At 43.7% G+C, this 17,705-nt stretch overlaps 1 long non-coding RNA gene across 2 annotated transcripts in view; it reads left to right on the forward strand.

Annotated features, from left to right (window-relative positions):
- Positions 1 to 17,705, forward strand: part of LOC141166405 (uncharacterized) — a 132,034-nt gene that overhangs the window by 108,441 nt on the left and 5,888 nt on the right. For both annotated transcript variants that reach the window (XR_012251288.1, XR_012251289.1), the window contains one exon: positions 5,005 to 5,194. This is a non-coding gene — a long non-coding RNA (uncharacterized lncRNA). The remainder of the gene's footprint in view (positions 1 to 5,004; positions 5,195 to 17,705) is intronic.

Here is a 17,705-nt window from a genome sequence, read left to right on the forward strand (position 1 = left end):
AGTCGGAATTTAGTGTTGAGCATTCCAATACTGAAATATCGGGTATCGGCCGATATTCGCGGTATCGGAATTCCGATACTTAATTCCGATACTTTTACAATATCGAATACCGGAATCGGAAGTTCCCATAATGCCTGCGCTCTGCAGTGTCTCTGAAGGATGACAAGCTGGATGGCAGCGCTCAGCTGCGATCCAGCCTGTCATCAGAATGCCATCGCAGCGTGAGAGAATTCTCCTGATTGTTTAAAAGCCGGCGGGCGGTAAAAAGCCGCCGGCTTTTAAACAATCACACAGCCCCATACTGCTTCCCCGCCGGCTTTCCCGTTCTGTGCTGCGCTTTCCCGCCGGTTATTTCAAATGAACAGCTGAGGTATCAGGTGATGCCGATCAGCTGTTCATTTGAAGTAGCCGCGGTGCCCTCGGAGGGTTCATGTGAGTTCATGCTTGACTGCATTGCATGAACTCACATGAACTTTCCCACGGCCGCACAGGTCAGCCACACCTCCCAGACCATCAGCCCGTCATGATTGGTGTGCGCGGTGTCTGTGCGGGTGTGCGCGGTGTCTGTGCGATGTCTGCGGGTGTGTGCGTGCAGGCAAACATAGGCCGATGTGGCACTGCTACTCCCATCGGCCTATGTCTGTCCCCCGTCCACTCGTGCCAGCAGGATCAGCTTGATGGGAGCAGTAGTTCCCATCAGCCTGATCCTGCTATTTAAACTGCCCCATATGTTATTTTGGCCCCCATAGGTTTATATTTTTGCCCCTATACGTGTTTTTTTTAGTCCCACATATATTTTTTTTGTTTTTGGTCCCCAATAAATTGTAAATACATGTCATTGGTGGCCAGTGGTTACCAAAAATAAATTAGTTTATACATTACCTGTCCCCGCCGATCGCCACCTAAAATAAAGTAAAAAATAGAAAAATACACCTATACTCACCTAGACACCTAATTCCCCGAAGCCATCGATCTCCTGTAATAAAATGTAAAATAATAAACCACAACCTTATCCTTACCCCTCCGTAGTAGTCCAAGAGTGTCCCACGAAGATCTCCAGTTTAGAGCAGCCACATAGAATGTGACCGCTCTGAACCGCTGCCGCCGCTAGAATGACGGGGCCGTAAAGCAGCCCCATCACTGCATAAGCGGGTTCGCCGGAGTTCAGGCAGCGCTGCTCCGGTTAGCTGCTTTACGGCCCCGCTGTACCGTGAGAAATTCCCACGGTACAGCAGTGCCGTAAAGGAGGTCTCCGGAGCTGCGCTGACTGAATGCACTCCGGTGACCTCAGTCAGGGGCTCCCGCTGCCGGGAGCGGACGTGTTCCCGGCAGTGTGAGCTTACAGCAGCCATGCACAGCTGTCACCATCTCCAGATGTGACAGCTGTGCATGGGAGATCAGCGCAGGAACGTGGACAGGTAACTATTTTTTTTTTAGTAAACTAAGAATTAAATAAAATGGTGTGTTTTATTTCAAATAAATTATTTTTTTCTGGGTGTAGTGTGTGTTTTTTATTTTTAACACTTTGTAGGTTAGTAATGGGGGTGTCTTATAGACGCCCATCATTACTAACCTGGGCTTCATGGCAGCTGGCGCTGACATGAACCCCACCACTATTACCCCCTGCCACCGCACCAGGGCAGCGTGGAAGAGCGAGGCTAAGTGCCAGCTGACGGCTGGTGTTTCTAGCCTGGGAGGGGGCCAATATTCATGGCACCCTTCCTGGGCTATTAATATCAGCCCCCAGCTGTCTGCCTAGCCTTTGCTAGCTATTAAAATAGGGGGGACCCCACGTCATTTTTTTGGGGGGGGTCTCCCATTTTAATAGCTAGTAAAGGCTAGGTATTCAGCTGGGGGCTGATATTAGTAGCCTGGGAAGCTCCATGGGTATTACCCCCTTCCCAGGCTTCAAACATCTGCCCCAGCCGTCTGCTTAACCTCCGCTAGAGACTAAAATTATTTTTAATAAATCCTTTATTTTAACACTAAATGACACTTGAGGGGTTAATAAAGATGCAGTCCCTAAATTATTATTTATTTTTTAATTAATTTTTCCCAAAAATTTTGACGTGGGCTTTGCTATATTTTTGTATGCCAGCCAGGTACAGCATCCAGGAACGGGCTGCCCCCAACTCCCAGCTGCCTAATTGTACCTGGCCGGACACAACAATATAGGGAAGCCCTTTTTTTTTTAATTATTTCATGAAACATCATCCTTACCTTTCCATGGTTCCCAGGACAGCTTCAGCTCTGCTACATCGAGATGACAGGCTGGACCGCAGCAGAACGCTGCCATCCAGCCTGTCATCCCGCAGACACTGAGAAGCGCAGGCTTGCTTGCACTCCTCAGTGTCTCGCTGTGACGGCATAAAGATGAGCCGAGGTCATGTCCAATGAACTCGGCTCACCTCATGCACGTCACTGACAGCGTGGGAAAATTCTCCTGCACTCAGCGCTTCAGCGTGAGAATTCTCCCACGCTGTCAGTGACGTGCATGAGGTGAGGTCATATCCAATGAACTCAGCTCACCTCATGCACGTCACTGACAGCGTGGGAAAATTCTCCTGCACTCAGCGCTTCAGCGTGAGAATTCTCCCACGCTGTCAGTGACGTGCATGAGGTGAGGTCATATCCAATGAACTCAGCTCACCTCATGCACGTCACTGACAGCGTGGGAAAATTCTCCTGCACTCAGCGCTTCAGCGTGAGAATTCTCCCACGCTGTCAGTGACGTGCATGAGGTGAGCTGAGTTCATTGGATATGAACTCGGCTCATCTGGATGCCGTCACAGAGAGACACTGAGGAGCGCAAGCAAGCCTGCGCTTCTCAGTGTGTGCGGCATGGCAAGCTGGATGGCAGCTTTCTGCTGCGGTCCAGCCTGTCATCTCGATGTAGCAGAGCTGAAGCTGTCGTAGGAACCATGGAAAGGTAAGGATGATGTTGCTTTATTATTTTTCTTTTATTGCAGGAGATCGTTGGCTTCAGCTGGAATGGGCGTGATGGTAAGTATGGTTTAATTTAGAACAATAAAGAATTGTGTCTTTATTTCAATTAAAGGACTTTATTCTGGGTGTTTGTGTTTTTTTTTAACTTTGACTATGGGGTTAGTAATGGGGGTGTCTTATAGACGCCTCTCCATTACTAACCTGGGCTTGATGTCAGCTGGCATTATAAGCTGACATCAACCCCAGCCCTATTACCCCACTGCCACCGCTACAGGGCAGTGGGAAGAGCGAGGCTAAGTGCCAGAATTGGCGCATCCTATGGATGCGCCATTTCTGGGGCGGCTGACGGCTGGTGTTTCTAGCCTGGGAGGGGGCCAATATTCATGGCACCCTTCCTGGGCTATTAATATCAGCCCCCAGCTGTCTGCCTAGCCTTTGCTAGCTATTAAATTAGGGGGGACCTCACGTCATTTTTTGGGGGGGTCCCCCATTTTGATAACTAGTAAAGCCTATGGGTATTACCCCCTTCCCAGGCTTCAAACATCTGCCCCAGCTGTCTGCTTAACCTAGAGCCTAAAATTATGGGGAACCCCACGCCAATTTTTTTTAAATAAATCCTTTATTTTAACACTAAATGACAAGTACAGTAATCAACACTGTCACTGTACTTCATATATATGTGACTGACATGTTTCTATCTATCTAATCTATTTGTGAAGCTCTATTCCTTCTATTCTAAATTGTCGGGTACCGCTGCTGAATTGCCGGCCGGCTTTTTTAAAGAGACGGTGCATGAAAACACTATTATTTTTTTTAATAAATCCTTTACACTAAATGACAAGTACAGTAAGCAACACTGTCACTGTACTTCATATATATGTGACTGACATGTTTCTATCTATCTAATCTATGTATGATTCTTTAGTCTTTCTGTTCTAAATTGTCGGGTACCGGTGTATGCCGCTGATGAATTGCCGGCTTTTCACGTAATACATTCTACATTATTCTTAGTTGTTTTACTTCATGTAGAATTAACCTACAAGGAAAGAAAGGGTTTATTTTCATTCCGATATTTGTGTCCCATTGACTTGCATTGGTTTCCGGTATCGGAATCGGCGATATCCGATACTTTTTGGGTATCGGTCCGATCCAATCCGATACGATATTTCCTGATATCGGAAGGTATCGCTCAACACTAAGTCGTAATGCAATCTAGAAGTACATTAGACTTATGTCAGCATCTGCTCCCCCTAGAGTCTAAAAGTTGAACATATCAAAACTTTTTAAATGTTTTTTTTTTTTCATATTTTATACAATTAAAAAACATTTTAATAATTGTTTTATACAATTAAAACATTAATACTTTAAAAGTTTTACATTGTTTAACTTTTTTTTAATTCCCTTTAAAGCATACTGTTGGCCATATAAAAAACAATACTTCTGCTGGCATATCCCATGAATTTGACACATAAAAAATCATCCTATTTTTATCAAGAAAAAATGGACGACTCTTCATCTGTATTGTCATCCTTATGCAATCCGTATGATATACGTATGGCATTCATTTTTATACATCAGCAGTGAATAAAATGTACAAGACTTATGTTCATAAGGGCAATGAATCTGATCTAATATTTTTATGGCAAACCCATACTTTTGAATAGGCGAGTCTCATCCAAAATGCGGAAGAGACTAATGCATCCTGTATTTTTTCTATGTGATACATTGGCCCTAGCACTGTCCATGTGATAACAGTTTTTCCACGGCAGCACTCAGACAGAAGACATGGTCATTTGAACGTAGCCTAACTAGGTTTAAGAAATCAATGAAGGTACATCCTGAGACTTTACTACACAAGGAGAATGGCAAGAGAGAAACAGACACCTTGAACCATTTTTGTTCAACAGTCTGGAAGATGGTTTAATGTGAATAAAAAATCCCACATTTCACCCAAATCGATAAAACCGCAGTTTCATGAGATACATTAATGTGATATACATTGTGAACATGTAGACAATTTCTCGGTTGAATGAAACAATTCTCTGTCTTGATTGGTAGATCTGTCTCCAAAAGAAGGACTGACTATTCAATATTACTCCAGAAAGACGCATTTGTTGCATGCAGAATATTGGTTATGACATTTTAAGTTGCTAAAGAAGAATGAAGCCTGGGTGAGGAAGAAATTACATTTCGATGTACTATAACCTCTGACCAGCTAGATAAATCATGGAACTTGGACTTCTGACAGGTGAGGCAGAAAGACCTAAGATTCCTAAGTAAAATCTGTATTTCTACTGTACTGACTAAGGGACTAATGTCACTTTTGCATTAGATAGTGATATTTTTGCCTTTATTGGTTATTCCGTTAGAGGTAGTTTTCATATAATGCAATGTGAATGAAATCTAAAATAAAAAGTGTCATACAGAGTCAATGTAAAATATCCATGAAATCTAAATGTTATATTGCTAGTATTATTATTGATTAAAATAATCATTTGCGGCTATATAGGAACTCCTTAAAAGCTACAGGAAGCGACTAGAGGCTGTTATTTTTGCAAAAGGAGGAATTACTAAATATTAATGTCACTTTTCTGGTGAGGTGCCCATACTTATGCACCTGTCAAATTTTGTTTGAATGCAGATTGCACATTTTCTGTTAGTACAATAAACCTCATTTCAAGGCAGAAACATTACTGTGTCCAACAGTTATTACATATATCAAACTGAAATAGCTGTTGCAAAAACACCAATTTTTATAAAACATTAAGCTTAAGATTAATAGGGGTGCCCAAACTTTTTCATATGACTGTAAATACAGTAAAAAATTACTATTACTTTTATTAAAGTTTTCCTTAATGTTTCCATAAATAATGTCTCAAAGTATAGCACTGCATAATGTTTCTGGATGTGATAAAATGTACAGAGAGAGTGCACGAATATGTAATTACCAAGTAGGGTGCCATTGTTGTACCACTGTTGTAATGTATTACAGAATTCAATAAAATTGAAAAAAAATGTCTAAATGAAGTTAAACATAAAGCTTCAGCTATTCATGTTTCATCCGGCTATTTACCATCCTCTTATATAAGAAAACACGCTGCAGCACATGGCCTTTATTTTTACAATACCAGGGCAGGTTTAGGCCTACGCCATTCTCTCTTCATTTGTATTCCTTCCCTGCCAGTGAATTCAGTCTCTATCAATGGCAGAGTGTTTGTTAATTAGTATCACCTTGACAAATCCATCTCATCCTTTGTTATTCAGCTGGAAAAGAAGGAATGAATTGCTGCCTGTCATTACAATACTGTGATAAAATGTGGAAGCCGCTCGCAGGAACTGACTGCAATAGATGAGTTCATTGCCATCCTGCAGCAAGCAGCGCACCGCCGCTCAGTGTCACCAATGGCAGTAACAGCCCAACCTGCAGAGGCTGAAATTCAGGCATAATACATTTGTTCTGGGAAATGATTTTTAATCAGTCAGATGGGTTTGGAATTGCAGCTTTTCTACTGTAATCAATGTCTCTGCCGCCTCATTCAGCCTGCACAACCTGCAGATAGGATGACATCTGGATTCTGGATTTTTTTTTTGGTTGCGTGCCTTAATTTTCCTTCACCAGTGGAAAAATATCCTGAGTTTTGTGTTGCTCACTTTATTATACTGTTGATGATTATCATAAAACATCAGTATATAGTCGTTAGTACTTACAAAAATTGGTCTAAGGAAGGGCAACCAGTTATCAGGTGACAAAGCCATGAGCACCCAAAGTTCATTGATGTGCACTGGGAGAGCATCACAGCTTACTGCGTATCTGGCTGTGTAGCTACAGAATAGATACTTTACCCTTTCCAAAACATGTACAAGGGCTTCTAGAGCATCAGAGTTGGACCATGGAATAATGGAAGAAGTTTGCCTAGTCTGAAGAATCACATCTTTTATCACATCATGTGGATGGTCTTGTGTATACAGTACTGACCAAAAGTTTGGACACACCTTCTCATTTAAAGATTTTTCTGCATTTTCATGACTATGAAAATTGTACATTCACACTGAAGGCATCAAAACTATGAATTAACACATGTGGAATTATATACTTAACAAAAAAGTGTGAAACAACTGAAAATATGTCTTATATTCTAGGTTCTTCAAAGTAGCCACCTTTTCCATTGATGACTGCTTTGCACACTCTTGGCATTCTCTTGATGAGCTTCAAGTGGTAGTCACCGGAAATGGTCTTCCAACAATCTTGAAGAAGTTCCCAGAGATGCTTAGCACTTGTTGGCCCTTTTGCCTTCACTCTGCTGTCCAGCTCACCCCAAACCATCTCGATTGGGTTCAGGTCTGGTGACTGTGGAGGCCAGGTCATCTGGCGTAGCACCCCATCACTCTCCTTCTTGGTCAAATAGCCCTTACACAGCCTGGAGGTGTGTTTGGGGTCATTGTCCTGTTGAAAAATAAATGATGGTCCAACTAAACGCAAACTGGATGGAATAGCATGCCGCTGCAAGATGCTGTGGTAGCCATGCAGGTTCAGTATGCCTTCAGTTTTGAATAAATCCCCAACAGTGTCACCAGCAAAGCACCCCCACGCCATCACACCTCCTCCTCCATGCTTCATGGTGAGAACCAGGCATGTAGAGTCCATCCGTTCACCTTTTCTGCGTCGCACAAAGACACCGTGGTTGGAACCAAAGATCTCAAATTTGGACTCATCAGACCAAAGCACGGATTTCCACTGGTCTAATGTCCATTCCTTGTGTTTTTTAGCCCAAACAAGTCTCTTCTGCTCGTTGCCTGTCCTTAGCAGTGGTTTCCTAGCAGCTATTTTACCATGAAGGCCTGCTGCACAAAGTCTCCTCTTAACAGTTTTTGAAGAGATGTGTCTGCTGCTAGAACTCTGTGTGGCATTGACCTGGTCTCTAATCTGAGCTGCTGTTAACCTGCGATTTCTGAGGCTGGTGACTCGGATAAACTTATCCTCAGAAGCAGAGGTGACTCTTGGTCTTCCTTTCCTGGGGCAGTCCTCATGTGAGCCAGTTTCTTTGTAGCACTTGATGGTTTTTGCAACTGCACTTGGGGACACTTTCAAAGTTTTCCCAATTTTTCAGACTGACTGACCTTCATTTCTTAAAGTAATGATGGCCACACGTTTTTCTTTACTTAGCTGCTTTTTTCTTGCCATAATACAAATTCTAACAGTCTATTCAGTAGGACTATCAGCTGTGTATCCACCTGACTTCTGCACAACACAACTGATGGTCCCAACCCCATTTATAAGGCAAGAAATCCCACTTATTAAACCTGACAGGGCACACCTGTGAAGTGAAAACCATTTTCGATGACTACCTCTTGAAGCTCATCAAGAGAATGCCAAGAGTGTGCAAAGCAGTCATCAAAGCAAAAGGTGGCTACTTTGAAGAACCTAGAATATAATACATATTTTCAGTTGTTTCACACTTTTTTGTTAAGTATATAATTCCACGTGTTAATTCATAGTTTTGATGCCTTCAGTGTAAATGTACAATTTTCATAGTCATGAAAATACAGAAAAATCTTTAAATGAGGTGTGTCAAAACTTTTGGTCAGTACTGTATGCATCACTGACCTTGGGAAAAGATGGCACTTTGATGCACTTTGGTTGCAAAGCATGCCAGCAGACAGTGTCATGCTGTGGGCAATGTTGAGATAAAAACTCTTGGGTCCTGGTATTGATGGGAAAATTACATTGACACGTATCATTGTCCTAAACATTGTTGCAGACAAAGAACACCCCATTATGGCAATGGCACTTGCAAATGGTATTGACTGCTTTCAGTAGGATAATGTGAGTAGCCATACTACAAAAAATTGTTGAGAATAGTTTGAGGAACTTGGCCTCCAAATTGCAATCCATGATGGCCCCATCTCACAATGTACATAATTTAAAGCTTCTACTGCTAATATCTTGTTTCCAAATACCACAGGACACCTTTAAAAGTCCGTGCCTTGCTGTGTATAGAATATAACACCTATAAAAAGAGAGAAAATTAAATATGGCGAACTGTATAGTCACTTCTGGTAGAAAACTCCTTAGTTGACCCTCACCAGGCCTGTAAATCTCTTTTAATAATATAATAACTGTTCAGAAAATTAGAATCCACTGCTTATCTTTCATTTTGTTGTCACATGAAAACAAGATTGTTCATGTAACAGTGAAGTGATGAGAAGATCCAACTCCATGAATCTCTATGGAACAGGAGGAAGAGGCAGTCTTACAACAGTCCATTTCTATTCATTGTTCACTGTTTCGTATATTACCTATTATTTGTGGTAAGTGATCAAGCATGAGAAGGTAGGACATAAATTAAGAAAGCTATATGTAAAGTGTGAAATAATCAATCTTAACCCCTTCCCGACCCGTGTCACACCGTTTGTGACATGGAAAACAGTTCGTTCCCGACCCATGTCACAGCGTCTGTGACATGGAGGGAAAGAGCCCCTGCAGCGCCTGCGAGCGGGGTCGCTCAGGTTTCACAGTTGCTACTGGACATCCTGAAGTCGACCCCCCGGGGGGTGGATTAACCCCCCCGTGCCTGGGACCCCTCCGATTGGCTGTTTCATTTTCACTTTTAGTGAAACTGCCAATCGGTATGAATTAAATATTTCACCAATGAAAATTGGTGTAATATTTAAATCTGGGCATGGCCTGATGCTTACAGCATCGGCCATTGGCTGGGGGGAGTGTCACCTCTGTCCCCCCCTCCCCCCAGATCTGATTGGGGGGCTAGCGTCACATGGATACTAGCCCCAATCAGATGTGGAGGGAGTTTTTCATGATGGCCGCAACTGCCCAGCTCCTACCCGTCCATGGATCGTGTGCCAGCCATTGTGGACCCTCTGCTGCTGCCCCCCGTGGACCCTCTGCTGCTGCCCCCCCCGTGGACCCTCTGCTGCCGCCGCCGCCGCTGATCGCCTGCTGCCGCCGCTGATCTGCATCAGGTAGTATTGCCCCCACTCCCCCCCGACCCCCCCCTCCACTCCACCCTGACCCCCCCTCCACCCCCGACCCCCCCCTGCACTTTCATACCTGCACCCCGACCTCCGCTCCCTCTGCTCCCTCTCCCACGTCTTCATCCACCGGCTGCTGCTCTCCTTCTGACAGCCGGTGGACTGTGATCACAGCAGCAGCAGGCTCAGTGTAAATGCCCTGCTCCTGTGATCAAACCCACCATCCCCCAGTCCCAGTGATATCACCCCCCACCTCCCAATAATCACCCCTCCCCCCAGTGTTCACCCCCCCTGTCCCCAGTGTTCACCCCCCCCAGTGATCACCCCCCCCTGTCCCCAGTGTTCACCCCCGCCTGTCCCCAGTGTTCACCCCCACCTGTCCCCAGTGTTCACTCCCCATCCCCAGTGTGCACCCCCCATCCCAGTGATCATCCCCCCCCGCAAACCCAGTGATCACCCCCCTGCTGCTGGCTCCTGCTCCCCTTTCTGCCCCAGTAATCACCCCCCTGATGCTGCCGGCCTCCTACCCCCCTTGCTGCTGCCGGCTCCTGCCCCAGTGATCACCCCCCTTGCTGCTGCCGGCTCCTGCCCCAGTGATCACCCCCCTTGCTGCTGCCGGCTCCTGCCCCAGTGATCACCCCCCTTGCTGCAGCTGCTGGCTCCTCCATCTCTTCAGCCCCCCCCTACGCCTGACAGCCCCCTACGCCTGACAGCCCCCTACGCCTGACAGCCCCCACACGTGACTGCAGAAGGTTACACCAAGCACACACACACACGTACACTCACACTATAATAAAGTTTCGATTTTTTTTTTTTTTTTTTTTTTTACACACGCACACAGCACACAAAATGTCCCGCCCGTCCCACTCATCCCAGTCTAGGGCGTACTAAGCTTAGGAGGCTATGTCAGGTTGGTGTGTGTGTTGTAGTGTGTGTGTGTGTGTGGTGTATACACTACAATATACCACACCGCACACCAACCTGACATACACTACACAATGGTGTCCGCTAACAAACTGGAACCATGTTGCGTTTGGAGAGTCACTGTGTGCCCAAACATTGGAGCTCCCCAACAAGTGACCCCATTTTGGAAACTAGACCCCCCAAGGCACCTATCTAGATGCATAGTGAGCACTTGGAACCCCCAGGTGCTTCACAAATTGATTCATAAAAATGAAAAAGTGGAAAAAAAAAACACTTTTTTATTTTTACGGATTAATTTGTGAAGGACCTGGGGGTTACAAGTGCTCACTATGCATCTAGATAGGTGCCTTGGGGGGTCTAGTTTCCAATATGGGGTCACTTGTGGGGGAGCTCCAATGTTTGGGCACACAGCGGCTCTCCAAACGCAACATGGTGTCTTCTAACAATTTGAGCCGACAATTTGTTAGCGGACACCATGTTGCTTTTGGCCACACAGCGCCTCTCCAAACGCGACATGGTGTCCGCTAACAAATTGAATGTAAAATCGGCTCAAATTGTTAGCGGACACCATGTTGCGTTTGGAGAGCCCCTAATGTGCCTAAACAGTGGAGCTCCCCCACAAGTGACCCCATTTTGGAAACTAGACCCCGCAAGGCACCTATCTAGATGCATAGTGAGCACTTGGAACCCCCAGGTGCTTCACAAAATGATCTGTGAAAACAAAAAAGTACTTTTTTTTTCACAAAAATTTTCTTTTAGCCTAAATTTTTTAATTTTCACATGGGTAACAGGATAAAATGCATCGTAAAATGTATTGGTCAATTTCTCCTGAGTACACTGATACCTCATATGTGGTCATAAACCACTGTTTGGGCGCATGGCAGGGCTCAGAAGAGAAGGAGCGCAATTTGACTTTTGGAGCTAATTTTCCATTCAAAAAGTAAAATGGCGCTCCTTCCCTTCTGAGCCCTGCCGTGTGCCCAAACAGTGGTTTATGACCACATGTGAGGTATCAGTGTACTAAGGAGAAATTGACCAACAAATTTTAGGATGCATTTTATCCTGTTACCCATGTGAAAATTAAAATATTTAGGCTAAAAGAAAATTTTTGTTAGAAAAATAAAAATGTTCATTTTTTTCTTCCATGTGGCTTTAGTTCCTGTGATGCACCTGAAGGGTTAATAATCTTCTTGAATGTAGTTTTGAGTAGCTTGAGGGGTGCAGTTTTTGGAATGGTGTCACTTTTGGGTGTTTTCTGTCATAAAGACCCCTCAAAGGGACTTCAAATGTGATGTGGTCACTAAAAAAATGGTTTTGTAAATTTTGCTGGAAAAAAGATAAATTGCTGATGAACTTTGAACCCTTCAAACTTCCTACCAAAATTTTTTTTTTTTCCAAAATTGTGCTGATGTAAAGTAGACATGTGGGAAATGTTATTTATTAACTATTTTGTGTCACAGCACTCTCTGGTTTAGTAGAATAAAAATTCAAAATTTGAAAATTGCAAAATTTTCAAATTTTTTCCCATATTTTTGATTTTTTCACAAATAAATGCAAATATTATCGACCTAAATTTAATACTAACATGAAGCCCAATATGTCACGAAAAAACAATCTCAGAATCGCTAGGATCCGTTGAAGTGTTCCAGAGTTTTTACTTCGTAAAGGGACACTGGTCAGAATTGACAAAAATGCCAAGGTCTTTAGGGTCAAAATAGGCTGGGTCCTGAAGGGGTTAAAGGGGTTGACCCCTGACATATTGATTATTAAACCATTGGAAAGTCTGTGAGAATTAAAGAACATTCATAATTTAGGTGCTGTTAGGCCGGGGTCACAAGGACGTCGATTCTCTCATGTGAGAGAATCAGTCAGTTATGCAAATATCCTAGTGTCAAACTGCGTCAGAGTGTGAGCTGAGTGTCAGTGCATTGTGATCCGATCCTCTCGCATGAAAGAATCGCAGCACAGGTGCGGGGAAGATGGAGAAAGTAACTTCTCCATCGTCTCCATTGTCTCTATCTGAGGTAATCGCACTGCACTCGGATGATAAGTTGAGCGCCAGGAAAAGCTAAGGCCATTGAGACTTATAACTGGCAAGGGCTCACATATTCCTGGAGACAGGACTGCGGTCCATACATTTCCTCACTAATCCCAAATACCACCGACTGTGCAAGCTTCACTCTGCCCATCTTGTTTTACTACTCTGATCACCCGTTACACTCCCATTCGATTGGTATATAATAATTATATTCTTACAGAGCACATCATGTTGAATAAACCTGAAGACTTTCTTAGACCTTTACTTTCCCCAGCTACTAATTATCTGAACTTCCCTTTGTTACTTACATTTTGGCTCCTGGCAATATTCCAGTAAATGATTGCACAAGAAAGTACTAAACTTACAACCCTTACTTTTCTCTTTTTCCAGCTGGAGTGATCTATTATTCATAGGGACTTTTTCTTTTTAAAATTCTTGCTATGTGCAAGAGATCATTGATGAGTGAAGACACCATTTAGCCTGTGGTGAAATGCAAAATTTTTTTCTTAACCACCAAAACAGAAATAAGTGTACACAACTTGCAGCAGGAATTGCTAGACTAGATACATAACACTTTTTCCTGTTATAACCCGCATTCTCTATCATTATCACATAGTAAAAGAAAAAATAACTCCATGCCATAAATAATTCTAATTGTTTTAAAACATATGCAGTGTGTAGCATGTAGTGCGCTTTATAATTCAATATAGACTTTAAAGTAACATCAGACCTCATAAAAAAAGCAAAAATGGCACAAAAAACACTGAAAAAAGTGTAATGGAATCTATGATTTGTACAGTTTTATTTTATTCACTTTTTCTCTGTATATGAATGATATATTATAACTTTGTGTGGTTTTGTTGCCTGAAATAAGGGCACTCGCACATAGGGCCCAATTCATTAAAGGTTTCAAGCCAGAATTCTGGCCTAAAAGCCTTGAAAAGTGACAAACTTTAAGACTCTGATTTGCGCCTAAATTTTGCCACTTTTGGCGTCTTCATGCCAGTTTCTCCTAGCGCGTGTGGGCTGGGGGCAGGACAGGAGTACGGCGGGGGCTGGACGCCATAGCTCGTCTAATTTATGATGAGCTGTGGTGTTCCCTACGCCAGTAATCTCACTCCAGCACCTGACTGGAGTAAGATTTCTGGCATAGCACATGGAAGCACACGCCACTCATCAGACGCTCCACATTCATGAAGAGGCGTGCACCTCTACATGAATCATGAGTATCTGACTCCAGCGTGACCCTTCATAAAGACGCACATGAACAATGTTAGTCTTGGTTAATAGGGTCCATACTTCTTGCAAATAATCTGTCAATGTTTGTCAGCCAAGCTCCCACTGTAGAGGCCAAGATCAGAGAAACCTCTAATCCCCTCTGTTTAACAACTTAGATGCCACAGGCATTAGTTATTACATAAATAAAAATTATTAAAAGCTAAATAATAAATTATATTTTGATATCTATATTTTTATTAATGCTGACAAAAACTAGAACTTTTCCAACAACAACAAGCCCTTATAAAAATACACTGATATAGTTACATGGGTTGAAAAAAGACACTGGTCCATCAAATTCAACTTTCATTATCAATTATACATTATATGTCACTAGAATAATTATTATCCATAATGGCATTAGTCATTAAAGAAGCATCCAGTCCTTTCTTAAAAACTGATATAACTGATATACTATCTGCCATATCTTGAGGTTGGGCATTTCACATTCTGACTGCTCTAACTGTAAAGAACCCTTTCCTATTTAAATGCCTGAATTGCTTTTCCTCCACACATAATGAATGTCCCCTGGTTCTTTGTATAGTCTTTGAAAGAAATGAATCATGTGCCAGTCCTTTGTGTTGACCACACATGTATTAAGACATTTAAATGAGATCGCCCCTGAAACATGTTTTTTTCTATAACTAAAAAGACCCAATTTTTGTAACTTTTCATTATAAGAGAGGCCATCCATCTCATTTAATGATCTAGTTGGATGCCTTTGAACCGTGTATAGCCAGTCTATTACGGGGCAATACTATTTAAAAAGGTGCTGCCACCTCAGGGAATAAAATAAGAGCAAAAACCTGGTAACAGAGGACTGTGCCCAATTCATCAAAGCTTTTACTCCACAAAACTGCTGTAAATCTCTGAAAAGTTGCAGAATGTTTGTGCCAGTTGTGAAAAAAGTTTTCATGCTAGATTGAAGCAGCTCTTCATTAAGACTGATGTGCTTAATGCCTGACTTACTGAATCGGCCCCATATATGTTGTGGTGTTTGGAACATAAGTTATGACAAGAACTCAAGGAAAGCTGAGGACACCACATAAGAACTGTCACAGTGACATCAATCTTATCACTGTCTAATGATTCATCCTAGCATCAGCATCAGGACCTTCATTGATGGGCACTGAAGGTACTGATGTGGCGGGTGGGGGAGGGGTCCTAAGGACTGGAGCATCTGCGATCACTTGCTAGTCTATTGCTTTTGCCTGCACCTGCCTTTCAGAATGTCAAGTAATGGAGCCTAAAAGAATCAGAAAATGACACAAATGAAGCGTAGCATTGAATTTAAAGCACATTCCTCTCACCGAGGTTTGCTTTCTGGAGGTTTTCGGAATAATGAGCACCTTATGCAGTGCACTGCTACCTGTTCCTAAATGTTAAAACACAAAATTTGAGCTTGGTTTAAGTTGGTATCCATGCAGTTTTGTGTTTTTTCTTTGTATTTTTTGCATTCTGTGCAAACCTGGGTGTGACCTCCCTTCCTAGAGATGGATAATACATTTAAAGCTTCCCTAGGCCGGTGTTCACAGTTTGGGACCCAGTCCTTTGTCTGCCCTTATTAACACACTGAGGTCAACTTTGACACATGGTAAGGTTTTTAATATTAGACAGTGTAAGACTGTCCCGAACGGGTTCACCTTGTCGATGGTGGGATAGCTTATATACTATTTTTGATCAGGGACAGTGTTACTAAGAACCCTATTTTATTTAAATGCACTTGCTTTTTATTTATATACAGCAGGGTATATGTTCATTTTGCTTCTTGTAGGTTTTTCTGTACCTAAATGTTGTAAATTTCATTAAAGACTAGGATCCCAGCGAGGAGAGCATTTTCTGCAGACATTAGTGCTTGCCTGTTACACTTCATGCAGCGCAGGTCTCAGCACATTTGTTAATCTCTGGTGCAGGTGCTGATACATAACAGGGAATCAGGCAAGAAGACAGGGAATGTGCAAACCCCCAACTGATGGGGCACCAGGAGAATGCCTGTTACTTATCAACCCAAAAAAAGCAGCCACAGCTTAAACCCTTCTCTCCTGAGCAATTTTTCATTTTTTGCGCTTCCTTTTTTCTGACATGTCTATTTTTTTTTTCTTTACTTACAGCATTTAACTTTATATTTGATAGATTTTTTTGTTTACAGTCATATGGTTTTTTATTCATTAGTAATGGAGGAAAAGAGGGGAGATTTGAATTTTTTTTATATTTTGTATTTTTTCATATTTTTAACAAAATACTGTTTTCCTATGAAGCTGGGCTTTACAGAAGGACAAATATGGCAGCCATGGCAGCTTTCAGCAGACTGCCATGACAAACCAACAGCACCCCATGATCACATCACAGGGAGCTGATGGGAGCCGTGACACACATATGACGCGCCCCCTGGGCCAGTGTTGTTAGGGATACCCGGAGCCGGATCAGATGGGGGTTGTAGTCTCCGAGTGGCTGTGACCCGGTCCGTGCCCAGGGTGTCAAACTCAGTGTGTGGCAGTCCTTATGATGTTACTAGATGTTCTTTTGTGTCGACTACGCCACCCGTTGAATTGCGGTCACTACGGCCGCCGCTGCAGCAGGGTCCACTGAGGCTGGTGATGTGTGTGCAGCTTAGGTAGTATAACCCCCAACGGGAGGGGTATAGCCTCAGGGGGTCAGGTGCAGAGGATGGTGGTTGTGGAGGTGCAGTGAGGATGGTAATGAGAGTCAGAGTCGGGCTGTGCAGTTCAGGGTTTGTTTACTTACTGCTGTTCTTGTACCGGTCACTCCGGCCTTGAGTGACCACCCGAGCCGCGCTGCGTCCACCAGGTACTGGACTCGGCCAACCCCCAAGTAGTTCTGGAGCGTGGTTCTGAGCTCCCTTTCTGTCCTGTCCTCGTCTCTGGCCTTCCCCACCAGGGATCCACCTATGTCCGGCTCCCTCGGGCCTCTTGGTGGTAAACCCTTGTCTCTGGGTTCCCTGACCCTATTCGTGGTCTGCCTTCCGGGTGGATTTAGTGGGTGATCGTGGCAGATCCTGCCCACAACCTCCGGTTCCTGGCTAAGGTGTGCTGTAGCCTCTGCCAGCTTGGGATCCGGTACCCTGTTGCCAACTCTTCACCCTCTGGTCTAATTTGGGCTCTCAGAGTTCCTTCTTTCTCCCCCTCTGGGTCTTTCTTTCTCCTCTCTCTCTCTCTGGGCCTTGGGGCTGCTCTGCTCCTCTGCTCTCTTCCACTGCTCTGCAAAGACTGACAGACTGACTGACTGCCTGACTTCTCACAGACTGACCTCGATCTAAGATGGTGCCCACCTTATATACTCCCTCTATGTGTGAGCTCAGGTGACCAGCACCCAATGAGCTCCTAACTTTACCCAGGCTGCTCCCCCTATCTGCCCCTACACTACTGGGATGTTCCACCCCCCTCCCACTCCAGCCAGGAACAGACACTGTCGTACCTGCACATTTCTCTAGTGGGAGTACCATCGGTCTGTTCCTCGGAAATGGGATGTGTGTAGTGCATGCAGCTAACTGAGCTCAGTTCCACACTCCATC

The sequence above is a fragment of the Phyllobates terribilis genome, unplaced genomic scaffold (genome assembly GCF_046119375.1).
Source record: "Phyllobates terribilis strain yellow unplaced genomic scaffold, ASM4611937v1 Scaffold_11__3_contigs__length_659146591, whole genome shotgun sequence".
NCBI lineage: Eukaryota > Metazoa > Chordata > Amphibia > Anura > Dendrobatidae > Phyllobates > Phyllobates terribilis.